Genomic DNA, 15,565 nt, shown 5'->3' on the forward strand with positions numbered 1-15,565 from the left:
CATTGATGAGCACAGATAAACGGGAGTGAAACTCTCTCTCTCTCTGTCTCTCTCTCTCTCTCTCACACACACACACAAAGAAACCAGTGTACAGAGACTGTGACAATATTAATCACAGTGTTTAATCGTAGCTCGTTGTGAAGAGAGATTTGCAGTGACCAGGCAGTGGACTGTTGACATTTGATCCTATGACCCCAGCCTAGAGAGGTCACAATGATGGAGAAAGAAGTGGAGAGATAACACATTATATGAGAGAGAAAGAGAGAGAACAGAGAGTCTGAAAAGAGAAAAATGAGTGAGATGTGAGAGAAGAACAGCCAGGGGATAGGAGACAGCAGTACAATGGTTCACTTGACTTTCTAACCTTCCACAGAGAAAACATCATCATCATTAGCGCAGCAACACAACAACACTACAGTAACTCTGCTCAGTCAACTCCAGACTGGAGGAGCCCTTTCTCTCAATCTCATGTTGTTCTGATATGATGAGAAAGAGGGGGAAAGGGGATCTCTCTCTCTCTCTCTCTCTCTCTCTCTTGACATGGAAAGTAAAACACTTACATTGTCAAAGTAAACATACAGTATAGCGACGATGGTCAAAGTCAGGAATATACTAGACTGTTGGTAATGAAGCAATAATAATGATAGTGATACTCATATGACCACCAATTACAACATGTAAAATTAATAATAATAAAGAATAGGCGAACATGAATAATCACAATATACTTCTTTGTCACTGGCTGTCCCTCAGGTTGTGGCAGGAGGCCACAAATGTGGCTGCTAAAACACAGCATTTTGGTTTTTAACTAAGTATGTCCCTAAGTTTGTCGTCATCATTAAGTCTGTCTAATTCTTTGTATTGTTTTATAATTTTAGGGAAGAATGTATTTCTTATGTCAGAATATCTGTCGCAGTTTGACATAAAATGCAGTCTCTGTCTCTCCCTGGGGGCAGAATGAACGCAGACTCCCTCCCTCCCTCTCCCTCTCTCCCTCCCTCCCTCTCTCCCTCTCTCCCTCCCTCCCTCCATCTCCCTCTCTCTTAGAGAACACTCTTCAGAGTAGAGCCTTCCCTAGGGCTTGATGAAGTAACTCCACTGTGCAGTGGAGAAGAGGGTCTCTGTGGCGGTAGCTTTTGTCTTTTGTTTGGGGTTAAACAATGGGGAGCCTAGTGACCGACCGGACACACTTTCAAATAACAAGCTCTGTGTGTCACCGCCAGACTGACACACTGCCATCAACGTCTCCCTGATAGACCACCTCACACTGCTTCACGGGAACAGCAGAGGAGGAGGAACAGAGGAGGAGAGGGACAATGTATTATTCATCACCTTTCACTTTTCTCCATCACAGAAGAGAAAAACTCCTCCTTAAATGTCAACTGTTCCAAAGGTAGCTGAGGGAGAGGGAAAGACGAGTGTTCATGATGAATTTAGATTTAATTCACTCCAACACAGCCATGGCTGTCTGTTGTTTGGGCTGATTTAACACACCCAGAGTGTGACTGCCAACCATCAAAGGCCACCACCAACAATAGAAGGGTACAGTCACACAGTCACTGAAAGTTAAGGACACACCTTCAGTCAATTACAGTGACACACAGCAACATTTCTGCTTCTGGTAGGACAAACCCACCAATCTGGGCCTTTAGGAGTAAGGGATGGAGACAGCACAGAAGCATCATTATCTTGTGTGTGTGTGCACGGTTGTGTGTGTGTGTGTACAGCCACAGCAGCAACATCAACTCATTCAGCAGGAGGTCCATTCCCTGAGCTCTGTTGGTTAACCCAGCTCCCAGAGAGCTGTGACTATACATGGGGATGTTGTTGGCCTTAGGAGGCAGGCAGCAGGTTGGGAGCAGGCAGGAGGGAGGCAGGCAGCAGGCTCGGAACAGGCAGGAGGGAGGCAGGCAGGCAGGCAGCAGGCTGGGAGCAGGCAGGAGGGAGGCAGGCAGCAGGCTGGGAGCAGGCAGGAGGGATGCAGGCAGCAGGCTGGGAGCAGGCAGGAGGGAGGCAGGCAGCAGGCTGGGAGCAGGCAGGAGGGAGGCAGGCAGCAGGCAGGGAGGCAGGCAGCAGGTTGGTAGCAGGCAGGAGAGAGGCAAGCAGCAGGCTGGGAGCAGGCAGGAGGGAGGCAGGCAGCAACAAGCTGGGAGCAGGCAGGAGGGGAAAGGCAGCAGGCTGTGAGCAGGCAGGAGGGAGGCAGGCAGCAGGCTGGGAGCAGGCAGGAGGGAGGCAGGCAGCAGGCTGGGAGCAGGCAGGAGGGAGGCAGGCAGCAGGCTGGGAGCAGGCAGGAGGGAGGCAGGCAGCAGGCTGGGAGCAGGCAGGAGGGAGGCAGGCAGCAGGCTGAGAGCAGGCAGGCAGCAGGCTGGGAGCAGGCAGGAGGGAGGCAGGCAGCAGGCTGGGAGCAGGCAGGACGGAGGCAGGCTGGGAGCAGGCAGGATCGAGGAAGGCAGCAGGCTGGGAGCAGGCAGGACGGAGGCAACCCAACTACAATGTGTGACTGTCAGCTTACATGGACCCTGAGCTCTGGCCGAGCCTGCCCTCCACACGTCATCCATATTGCACATCAGTCTCTGTAGCCCCAAACAAACCAGACAATTTAAAGACACAGCACGGGCCTCAAACTAAGCACACACCACACACCCACAATAAACACAGCCACATGTAGAAGCATAGTATGTAGGGGATGTGTGTGTGTGTGTGGAATATATACACACACACTCAAGAGATTGTCTTCTGCTCTCTAGTCAACCTTAAATGTTAACTCATGCACAGGCAACTCCCTGATATCTTGTGTATAGAATCTATGACAAGTGAAGTGCTGTACAGAGAATATCAGAAACACAAGGGGACTTCCTATATTATGGCTTCATTGTCTGGGGAAAACTTAAAAGCTTCTCATTCATTTTGACCCATATTTTAGATCTGACAAACACATTAGCTTAACATGGTAAGTCCTCTGTAGGATCTTTTACAGTGTGTGTGAATAACATCGCCCTGGGCTATGCCTTAGCTCAGCTAAACTTGACATTATTTCTCTCATGGGTGTGTGTGTATGTGGTGTGTTTGGTGTATGTGTGTATGTCTGTGTGTGTGTGTGTGTGCGTGCGTGTGGTGTGTGTGTGCTTGTGTGTGGTGTGTTTGATGTGTGTGTGTGTGTGTGTGTGTGTGTGTGTGTGTGTGTGTGTGTGTGTGTGTGGTGTGTTTGATGTGTGTGTGTGTGTGTGTGTGTGTGTGTGTGTGTGTGTGTGTGTGTGTGTGTGTGTGTGTGTGTGTGTGTGTGTGTTTGATGTGTGTGTGTGCGTGCATGTGGTGTGTTTGATGTGTGTGTGTGTGTGTGTGTGCGTGCTTGCGTGTTAACCTTGTGCTATATTCCTGAGGGGATGTAAAGTACCTCTACACTTCACATCTAGCTTGTACTGATGCAGACTAATGGATAATTCAATCACATATCTTACTCTGGTGGCACTTGCTAACTTTCTATGAATGTCCCTATGGCATGTTAATGGCAGGGTGAAGTTAAAGCCCTTGTCTGGTTAGACCAGCATTTCTATATGGCATGTGACTCAATGCATGAACTTAACAGAATGAAACATGGAACTCTTATAATCCAATTCTAAATGTATGTAATTCTATGATATCAACCACGGCTGGGTTATACCGTATTTTACGATATACAGGTATGGATGTACGAACTGGTTTGGGCTTTTACTTTACCTTCTATAACGGTACTTGAATGCTTGGTTTGTGAAATATGATACTCTGTGTGTAACGTCCATTTGTATAGTTTACTTAGCTACGTGAGTCATCTCTCTCCGGTCTCTCGCTCTCCATGCCACTTTCCATACAGAACTAGCCCCGCCCCCTGTCACTCAAGGAGCGCATTTGTTGTTCAGTCTCTGCATGGTCAATACAGCACAATGTTGATGACAATGATGCTATTTTCATGTAGCTTCTTAATATAAATCCACTTGTGTTCTATAATTACACTCTTAGTTTGTGTTTCTTACATCTGCAAGCTAGTTTATCTTTTCCTAGTAAGTTCCGCCTAAATGTTGTTAGCCGCTAATGCTAATCTCTTGCCAGAGCAAACGTAACTAGCTTTACAGCCTGCATGTTGTTTGTGCAACAATATCTTCTCAATCAAAGAGGAATACGCGAAGCAAGAATATGTTATCGATATGAAGTAGCTAAGAGAAAACATTGAATGTCGCTAACGATTATAGGGTCCCTTAGGAAACACTCATCAACACTTTGGTTCCTACCCTGTCACAATAACTCCTCCCTGGCATTTTCATTCGTTGTCATGTCAAACACTGAATTCAAAATGCCCACTATTACATTCTAAAAATCTATCTATTTCCATGATTCCATCAGTTCACCCAAGTATTTTGCCCTAAATCCCAAGTCAAATCACAATTATAACATTTGGTAAAAAATAAGGCCTATATTGTTTGCCCATATCGTGCAGCTCTATGTGGCAGTGCTGAAATGATCTCAAATGAGTGCAGGAAATGCAGAAAAAAAATATATATCTTTGAGTGAAGATTATTTGTGTAGTATAAAACAATCCGAATGGAGAGAAACTCATTGAAATCACTTAGAATGTATGTGTTTGCCACCCTAGGGTCACGCACTACTCATAAAGCAAATGTTTAACTTTTATTATTCAAAAACATAAAAAACCATCAAACCGGCCAATTTTTTTGTAAATACCGTAATAAGATATTTTGACCATATCACCCAGCCCTAATATGAACATTTGGACCATGTATGATTAAGGAACTTCTATTGAGAAATGAGAGGCCATGTATGCTACCTTTAAGTCCTACCAAGGGGCATTAAATTAAGTAGAAACTACAAGAGCAAAATCTGTTCATACATTGAGGAGGAAAATGGAAAATGTAATTAAATGTGTCTCCTAATCATTATCTGACCAAACTCTGTACTCGATAGAGATTTAACTAGGTATGTTAACCGTGATACAAAACTGCAGTATATTAGTGTTATTCCGCCTGAAGAAGTCTATAAATGTGTCCCAAATGCACCCTACTCCCTATATAGTGCACTACTTTTTTTGATAGTAAAAAAACGGCACTATTTTTAGTCAAAAGTAGTGCACTGTAGGGAATAGGGTGCCATTTGGGACATAAACCATGTCTTTGTCCTAGTTCTGGTATTCTACCCATTCCATTTGGATAAAACAGTACCTTTTCTTCTTCTACCATTCTACAGCAGCAGCACTTAAAATCCATTTCACCCATTCTGAGCAGCATAGCCCGACTCGCCGTTCAAAGCCTCATCCACAATTAACTAGCAGAGAGGATTGCTTAGAGGCAAACCCAAGTCCTTAACTTGCATTTTACATCTCATACTCTTCCCTTTCAGAGGAAGTTAAATGTGTCAAACTACACGTCGGCCGCGTGTTTAAAGAGTCTCCACGCTCCCATTTTAACCCTGTGGCTCCAGATCTCTTATTTTTTTCCCATCTCTCTCCCTCTCTGACTTTCTCTCCCTCACTCCCGCTCTCTTTCTTTATGCTTTTTCTCCCTCGCTCCATCTCTTTTCCTCATCTAAAATCTGTCCGGTTCTCTGAAGGGCCACGTAGCAGTATCTATCTCCCAAACCCCTAGTTTGGACATCTGGATGCCGTGTGTCAAACGTGGGGAGAGGTGAAGACTGATACCCAGTGTGAAGTTTGTGATGTGTGTTGAGAGGGCCCTCCTGGAGCCTGCTTGGGCCTCACCACCTCAGTGGTCTTGACGCCACAGTTCACTGCATGACTGCTCCCGATGTCAGACAGCACCAAGTTGCTTTCAATCACATCACACACACACGTTGGGTACTGTAGGTCTGGCTAATACCTCTGTCTACGCTGCACGCAACTGGCCCACTATAGCCGACCTGTCAACCAATCAACTGGATGAAAAACCTACTGTAATTCTCTCAAGACTTTTAGCTGTGTTTGCTTCAAGGAGATACGTTTTAGACAGAACAAGAAACTCAGTCAAATGTGTGATTTGTATTGGCACTAGTTTGTATGTTTGCTGCTAAGATAAGAGTAAACACAGTGTGCATCATGGGACTTGAGATTGTTCCAGAAAGTTTGATTTTCGTAACCGTAATTGTTATTATTTAAATGGTGCTTGGATTTTGTCCTCTTATTTTGATTCAATACACATTGTGCTGCCTGGCTCGGAGTCATGTAATGTTACTCGCCATAGACAAGACAAGGCTCTGTGGGAGCCGACACACATAATTTATGTTGACTTATTGGCGAGGGGGAGAGTTCCTTCAGAAGAGGGTAACAACAAGGAGAGAGGTCTACTTACACTGTTCTCCACTATGTTCTTTACCCCCCCCCTTTGCTCTCCCCCTCCGTCTTTATATTGTCTCTTTCGCTTCCTCTCTCTTTCTAGCTCTCTCTCTCTTACACACACACACACACACACACACACACACACACACACACACACACACACACACACACACACACACACACACACACACACACACACACAAGCTTTCTCTTGCTCCCCCCTCCCATCTCTCTCCCTGTGCGTTCTATCTAGTGGCACACATCATTTTTCAGCAACAAGAATCACAGAGGAGTTGGTAGCTGGAACACCTGTGACTTGCAGCAATCTTTTCTGCCCATAATGAAGCCAGGGAGGAGCAGAGCGGGAGCAATTAAGATGACTTTCTCTGTTTGTCTTACGACTCTAGTGTTGTGCTCTCTCTCTCTCTCATTTTTCCCTCCGTTTTGTGTTTGTGTGCTTTAATTGAGTTTGGGTGGAGTGACTTTTCCACTCGAGTGAATGGAACAGGAGGGAACAGTGGGGGTTGAGATAGGAGGAGGTTGATGTGTGTAAGGTTTGTGTGTGATGCATGTGTGTAGAAGAGAGGGGGTGTTGGCATAGTGCCCGCAGAGATTCTCCACACACCAACAGCGAGGGAAACAGCAGCATGTATGACATGATGCGAGTCCTGGTTAATATTCAAATTCAGAAACCAAGAGGAGACTATTAGCATTTAAGGAAGATATAGACTGTAATTAAAACAGTCAGACACACACACTCAAAAATGGAAGCAGAGATGGCTGTTTACACTGATGTTGGCAAGTTATGCTAATAACCATATGGACAATAATACATGCATACTTAGAGAACACTTAAGATGGGTACATACAAAAAAATTATAGGTTAAAAACAACAAACGGTCTACTGCATTGCACTTGGTTATTTTTGTCACAGCCAGTTGGGTCATTTAGTTGAGTTATTAATCTATGATCCAACGGGTCAGATCAGAAGACTGGAGGCGTGGCATAGTAGGAGCGTGGCTTTCAGATAGTTATTTTTGGCCACCCATGAGAGCAAATATTATTCCGGTTCATTTGTTAAGGTTTAGCACGGGGACTTTTGTAGCGTAACAAAGCTTACACAAATCGATTTCCTCAAGTGCCTATGTGGAGTCCAATGTTGGGATAGTTGCCACTTGATGGTATTTCAATAATAATGTAATTAATTGTATATTAAAATATTTAAGGATATTTTTGTTTGCAGTGTAGAAACATAACATGATGAACAGGAATTATATTTGCTCTCACAGGTGGCCAAAAATGCCTGTCTGAAAGCCACGCCCCCAATAAGCCACACATCCTGAAAATAACCTATGGATTACATAAAAAATACCCATCTGCTGGCTCAACCCAGCATGAAAGTGAATAAAAAGCCAACTAATAGTTAAATTAATCCATGTTTGGGTAATCCAAAGGTGTGGCCTATTGGGGGCATGGCTTTCAATTCGTTATTTTTAGCCACCCATGAGAATAAATGTAATTCATGTTCATCATATTAAGTTTGTACACTGCAATTTTCTATTTTCCTTCAATATTTTTGCATATTTTGACATTTTCATACATTTACAGAATGTTTGGGAATTATGCATAGTAAGGCATTTGTGAAAATTCGATAGCAATATAGAGTGGGAAAGCGGCAACTGCAGTAGACACTGAGTAAATAAAACATCTGTCTTGTCCAGGACAGGAGTCTACGGAGACTGGTGCGCCATAGCCAATCAGAGCAACAGTAGGCAAACAAGCCGTTTGCCACCCGGGCCTGCCATCATTCACTTTGAACTGGACTGTGTCTCTACAGACAGTAGCAACTGCGCGACTTTAGCTCATTAGAACGCATTCTCCAAAACCACAAAATATTTCTGCAAATATGACGGGAGTCCTCTTACATTTGGGAACTTTACAGTCCTATTGATCAAACAACCATGAAAAGGTAGACGCTCTCTCCCTCAGTTATGAACATCAACAAGACCAACAACTAATGCTAGCCAGAGTGAGATGAGCTAAAATCTAATGAGGGAACATTGCACTGATGAACGATAAGGAATAGTCGCCTGCTCGTCCTTCTGCAGCTTGCTTGTCAAAACATGCTAGTCCTAGCAGTAGCCTACGAAAAGCGATATGAGGGGGAAAACTCGGTACTCACCCACTTCTCCAATGACATGACATCCTCCCAGCAGCTAGCTAAGGTTAGGCTCTGTGTTTTTAGCTAGCTAAATAAATAGCTAGCGACATAAAAAATATGCTAGCCCAGGGGTGTCAAAGTCATTAAGTGCACGGGCCATAATTGAAAATACTATGAAATTGCGGGCCAGATTTTTATACCGTCCATTTATGTGCCTTCAGAAAGTATTCACACCCCTTCTTTTTCCACATTTTGTTGTATTACAGCCTGAATATTTAAAAAATAAAACATACAAATATCCATTTGAGCATGGTGAAGTTATTAATTACACTTTGGATGGTGTATCACTACACCCAGTCACTACAAAGATACAGGCGTCATTCCTAACGCAGTTGCCGGACAGGAAGGAAACCGCTCAGGGATTTTACCACGGCCAATGGTGACTTTATAACATTCACAGTTTAAAACCTCTTCAGCCTAGGGCTTACTTTTTCGAACATTCTGTTAAAAATCGCGCAACATTTCAGCGTCCTGCTACTCATGCCAGGAATATAGTATATGCATATGATTAGTATGTGTGGATAGAAAACACCCTGACGTTTCTAAAACTGGTTAAATCACGGCTGTGGCTATAACAGAACGTGTGTTTCATCGAAAAGCCCAAGTAAAACTGATCACCAAAAAGTGGAAAAAATATCAATGCGCCACTTGCATGTATTGTCTATGGCACAGCAAATTAGATGTCTCCGAGATTACAAGTCCTACAGCTTCCACACGATGTCGCCAGTCTTGGCAATTACCTGGAGGTTGTTCCTTGGTCAAACGAAGAAGAGAGACCCCATACCATCCGGTGTACGACAGGAAGTTTTGGAAGAGAGATTTCCAAACATGATTTGAAGACGTGGAGCTATTGAATACACATCGCCCCGTGATCAATTTGATAGATTATTAACGTTTACTAATACCTAAAGTTGGATTACAAAAGCATTTTGAAGTGTTTTGTGAAAGTTTATAGGCAACTTTTTTAATTTAAAAAAATGACGTTGCGTTTTGAAACTGTGTTTTTTTCTGTATCACACAGTTTCCATAGATGGATATTTTGGGTATATATGGACCGATTTAATCGAAAAAAAGACCCAATAGTGATGTTTATGGGACATATAGGAGTGCCAACAAAGAAGCTCGTCAAAGGTAATGAATGTTTTATATTTTATTTCTGCTATTTGTGTAGCGCCGGCTACGCTAATTCTTTTGTTTAGGTCGCCTTCAGGTATTTCGGGGTGTTGCATGCTATCAGATAATAGCTTCTCATGCTTTCGCCGAAAAGCATTTAAAAAAATCGGACTTCTTGGCTAGATTCACAACGAGTGTAGCTTTAATTCAGTACCCTGCATGTGTGTTTTAATGAACGTTTGAGTTTTAACGAGTGCTATTAGCATTTGGCGTAGCGCATTTGCATTTCCTGAGGGCTGGGTGGGACGCAGACGTCTCAGGTGGCGCTGATAGGAAAAAACTGAGGATAGATCAACAACATTGCAGTTACGCCAGAATACTAACCTAATTGACAGAGTGTACAGAAGGAAGCCTGTACAAAATACAAATATTCCAAAACATGCATACTGTTTGTAACAAGGCACTAAAGTAATACAAAAAAAAATGGCAAACAATTCACTTTTTGTCCTGAATACAAAGTGTTATGTTCGTGGCAAATCCAATGCAACACATTACTGAGGAGTAACACTCTCCATAGTGTCAAGCATAGTGGTTGGTGGCTGCACCATGTTATGGGTATGCTTGTAATCATTAAGGCCTGGGATGTTCTTCAGGATAAAACAATAAAAAAATGGAATGTAGCTAAGCACAGGCAAAATCCTAGAGGAAAACCTGGTTCAGTCAGCTTTCCACCAGACACTGTGAGATTAATTCACCTTTCAACAGGACAATAACCCAAAACACCAGGACAAATCTACACTGGATTTGCTTGCCAAGAATACAGTGAGTGTTCGAGTTACAGTTTTGACTTAAATCTACTTGAAAATGTATGTCAAGACCTGAAAGTTGTTGCCTAGCAATGTTCAAGAAAGAATTTGAAAGCGCTTTAATTATTTTGAAAATAATAATGTTGCACAATCCAGGTGTGGAAAGCTCTTAGAGACTTACCTAGAAAGACTCACAGCTGGAATCACTGCCAAAGGGGCTTCTACACTGCATGGCTCACTGGTGAGATTGAATGCAGCATTAGTGTATGGTGCACTCAAAATGTATTGTAGTTGAGTAGCCAGTCTAGGCTACTGCTCAAATCTTGCTGTAATAGGCCAACATGTTTCTCCTTTGTATGATGTTATGTTTCAGGTTTTGTTATTTGGTTAATTATTGTCAAGCTTTAAAAACCAAAGCCAAACTGCAACATTTTAGTAACCTAGCTAAGACTGTGGCATGTGTCGGTACACTTTCCCTCCGCTGTGCGCTGTAAACGCGACACATGAAAGCAGCGCAATTGAAGTGGAATCCACCAATGAGAGCCCATTAGACAATGTCAATTCCCCTTTAAGGAACTCATACTATTGTGTAAGCCATATTAAAGCTGCAATATATAACTTTTTGGGCGATCTGACCAAATTTACATAGAAATGTGAGTTATAGATCTGTAATTTTACTTTCGATGGTACAATGATTCTCTACACAATACTTTCTTGTTTTGTCACAAACTGAAATTAGGCAAACTATTCACATTTTAGTAAACGAGGAAATGGCGAATCCATTTCTTCATAATGCATCTTTAAAGCTACAAAAGTGTCAGTGCTCAACCTTAACATTTGTCAATATAACAGAACAGATTAACCTGGATGACATTTACTCTCACGAGTGGCCAAAAATAACTATCTGAACGCCACACCCCTTGTCTTCTAATCTGACCCGGTGGATCATAAGCTCAATAACCCAGCATCAACAACCCAACTTAAAGAAAACAATCGGTTGTTTGTGAACCAATTGGCTGTGTCAAAATAACCCAACATGTTCTTGTCAAAATGTATCCAAATTGGGTTGTTTTTAACCCAGCACTTTTTAGTGTAGGCCTACATAACAAGCACTGGTACTAAATAACTTCAACAAAAGGAAAGATGTCCAAGGCTTTAGTTCAAAGGTTGTGTATGTGTAAAGGAGGTTGTTCTTATGTTCTGTGGTTCAGCTTTCATTCCTGGCCAATAATTACAAATTTCTATGTTAATATGTGGTATGTGTACCTAACAATACACGTGGGTAGAATGATGTGTGTGTGTGTGTGTGTGTGTGTGTGTGTGTGTATTTTGTGAGTAAGCTACTCCTAGTCCGTCAGACTGTCAGAGCTGTCCCAGGAATTATGTCTCCACTGTGACATCTCACAAAGGAGGGGAAAACGGTCTACTGCTTTCACTCTTTCTCTCAATCTCATTCCTTCTCACTCTCCACCCCCTTTCTCCCTTCCTCTCTTTCACCTGAGGACAAACCCAGGAGTTAATCAGAGCTGACTGTTCTCCTGCACCATGTCAATTAAATCCACCACTGCTGCATCCATACTATGAAGACAACCCTACCGCTGCTCAGCTCAGAGCACTCCTAGTGGTGAAATGGGCAAACTGACTGACTGTACCCATCTGAGAGCACTCCTAGTGGTGAAACTGGGGAACTGTCTCCAGCTGAGCACACATCTTTGTCTCCATGCAAGTCACCCGTGATACACAGTACCAGTCAAAAGTTTGGACACACCTAATCATTGCAGGGTTTTTCTTTATTTTTCTTATTTTCTACATTGTAGAAAAATAATGAAAGCATCAAAACTATGAAATAACACATATGGAATTATGTAGTAACCAAAAAAAAGTGTTAAACAAATCAAAATAGATTTTAGATTCTTCAAAGTTGCCACCCTTTGCCTTGATAACAGCCTTGCACACTCTTGGCATTTTCTCAACCAGCTTCATGAGGAAGTCATCTGGAATGCATTTCAATTAACAGGTGTGCGTTGTTAAAAGTGAATGCGTTTGAGCCAATCAGTTGTGTTGTGACAAGGTAGGGGTGGTATACAGAAGATAGCCCTATTTGGTAAAAGACCAAGTCCATATTATGGCATTAACAGCTCAAATAAGCAAAGAGAAATGACAGTTCATCATTACTTTAAGACATGAAGGTCAGTCAATACGGAACATTTCAAGAAGTTTCTCCAAGTGCAGTCGCAAAAAGGATCAAGCACTATGATGAAACTGACTCATGAGGACCACCACAGGAAAAGAAGACCCAGAGTTACCTCTGCAGCAGAGGACAAGTTCATTCGAGTAACCAGCCTCAGAAATAGCAGCGCAAATAAATGCTTCACAGAGTTCAAGTAACAGACATCTCAACATCAACTGTTCAGAGAAGACTGCATGAATCAGGCATTCATGGTCGAATTGCTTGGGCCAGGAAACACGAGCAATGGACATTAGACCGGTGGAAATCTGTCATTTGGTCTGATGAGTCCAAATTTGTATCTTTATGAGATGTAGAGAATGGTGAATGGATGATCTCTGCATGCGTGTTTCCCACCACAAAGCATGGAGCAGGAGGTGTGATGGTGCTTTGCTGGTGACACTGTCTGTGATTTATTTACATTTCAAGGTACACTTAACCAGCATGGCTACCACAGCATTCTGCAGCAATACGCCATCCCATCTGGTTTGCGCTTAGTGGGACTATCATTTGTTTTTCAACAGGACAACACCTCCAGGCTGTGTAAAGGATATTTGACCAAGATGGAAAGTGATGGAGTGCTGCATCCTATGACCAGGCCTCCACAATCACCTGACCTCAACCCAATTGAGATGGTTTGAGATGAGATGAAAAGTAGCCAACAAGTGCTCAGCATATATGGGCTCTCCTTCAAGTCTATTGGAAAAGCATTCCAGGTGAAGCTGGTTGAGAGAAGTCCAACAGTGCGCAAAGCTGTCATCGAGCCAAAGGGTGGCTCCTATGAAGAATATCAATCTATTTGTTTAACACTTTTTTTGGTTACTACATGATTCAATACATGTTATTTCATCGTTTTGATGTCTTCACTATTATTCTACAATGTAGAAAATAGTAAAATAAAGAAAAACGTTGAAACAGTAGGTGTGTCCAAACCTTTGACTGGTACTGTAAGTCAGTATATCCATGTCTGAGGACGTCGGGAGATGACGTGGAAACAAGCCTCTACAGGCAACAGTGAGCGCCGTCGGGAGATGACGTGGAAACAAGCCTCTACAGGCAACAGTGAGCGCCTTTACCATCAAGTAGGTTTCAACGTTGTGGACGGGGATGTCGGATGGGTGTAAGCATCTGCCTCTGGTTCCGTTTGAGAAACATGGATGAACGTTTAATTCTTGTTGCGCTCTCTCCTGCCCATTGTATAGCAATTAAATATAATTAAAAAGGCATGGAAAGTGTTAACATATACATTTTCAAACTTCTAGACAAATATTGAATCAGTCTCTCTCTCTCTCTCTCACAATATATTCCCTCTCCCAATCATTACTCCCTCTCTTCTTCTCTCTCCTAACGGTCTCCTCTCTTCACCTGTCTCAGTAGAGATGGGGCTCTGGTCTGTCTCCGTCTCTCTGTGTCTCTGAGTCTCCTGCCTGTTCAAAGGGGGAGGTGATTACTCCTTCAAAGATAGTGAGGCATGCGTCAGATCAAAGCAGCGTAATGTAAGAGAGAGAGAGAGAAAAGCCATCCAGATCTACATCCAGCCCACACCCTTCTCTTCTCTCATCACACCATTTCTCTCACCAGCCTGGTCTCATAGACTACACGTAACATAGGTAATGTAAATCCGGGATACAAAAATACGTACGATATCTTATGTTTGGTATGGTTACATAAGGTAGATGGTTACTTAAGGCAAAAACAAAAGTAGTGGTGTTGGTCGGGTTGGATGGGTGGGTGTATAACGCAAAATATAGCAACCCAAAGGTTGTGAGTTTGAATCTCATCACAACTTTTAGCTAATTAGCAACTTTTCAACGACTTACTACTTTTTAGCTACTTTGCAACTTATTAGTATGTTAGCTAACCATTCCCCTAACCCTAACCTTAACCCTTTTAGCTAACTCATAAACTTAACCCTAAGCTTAACTCCTAACCCTAACCCCTAGCCTAGATAACGTTAGCCAGCTAACTAACATTAGCCACCTAGTAACCTAGTTGGAATTTGTAACATATCATACTTTTTGAAAATTCGTAACATATTGTACATTTTGCAAATTCGGAACATATAACACTTATTGCATTCCATAACTTAACTTATGAAATGGGTGATGGACATCCACAGATTAATACATACCATACAAAACTTAACATATCATACTAAATGGGATCCCTCGGATTTACGTACATAATAATACAAAATGCTCTGAGACCAAAATGCTCTCACACACAGGCCTTCTGAGGGGAGCAGAGCAGCCTTTGTGAAGGTGGAAGATAACAATGATCCCAAGAATGTGGGTATTCAAATGAACGCTAGGTGAGCTAGAATGTGGGTATTCAAATGAACACTAGGTGAGCTAGAATGTGGGTAATCAAATGAACGCTAGGTGAGCTAGAATGTGGGTAATCAAATTAACGCTAGGTGAGCAAGAATGTGGGTATTCAAATGAACGCTAGGTGAGCTAGAATGTGGGTAATCAAATGAACGCTAGGTGAGCTAGAATGTGGGTATTCAAATGAACGCTAGGTGAGCTAGAATGTGGGTATTCAAATGAACGCTAGGTGAGCTAGAATGTGGGTAATCAAATGAACGCTAGGTGAGCTAGAATGTGGGATTTCAAATGAACGCTAGGTGAGCTAGAATGTGGGTATTCAAATGAACGCTAGGTGAGCTAGAATGTGGGTATTCAAATGAACGCTAGGTGAGCTAGAATGTGGGTATTCAAATGAACGCTAGGTGAGCTAGAATGTGGGTATTCAAATGAACGCTAGGTGAGCTAGAATGTGGGTAATCAAATGAACGCTAGGTGAGCGAGGGATACTAACACACAAACAATACTAACACACTTTTTTTGGTCTCAATTTCTGTTTCGCTCCAGTCCAAT

The 15,565-nt window shown here is 42.7% G+C and overlaps 1 protein-coding gene across 3 annotated transcripts in view; it reads right to left on the reverse strand.

Moving 5' to 3' along the window:
• Nucleotides 1-15,565, reverse strand: part of LOC109908714 (partitioning defective 3 homolog) — a 536,862-nt gene that overhangs the window by 182,057 nt on the left and 339,240 nt on the right. The window lies entirely within an intron of this gene.

Source organism: Oncorhynchus kisutch, linkage group LG18, assembly GCF_002021735.2.
Source record: "Oncorhynchus kisutch isolate 150728-3 linkage group LG18, Okis_V2, whole genome shotgun sequence".
In the NCBI taxonomy this organism is placed as follows: Eukaryota; Metazoa; Chordata; class Actinopteri; order Salmoniformes; family Salmonidae; genus Oncorhynchus; species Oncorhynchus kisutch.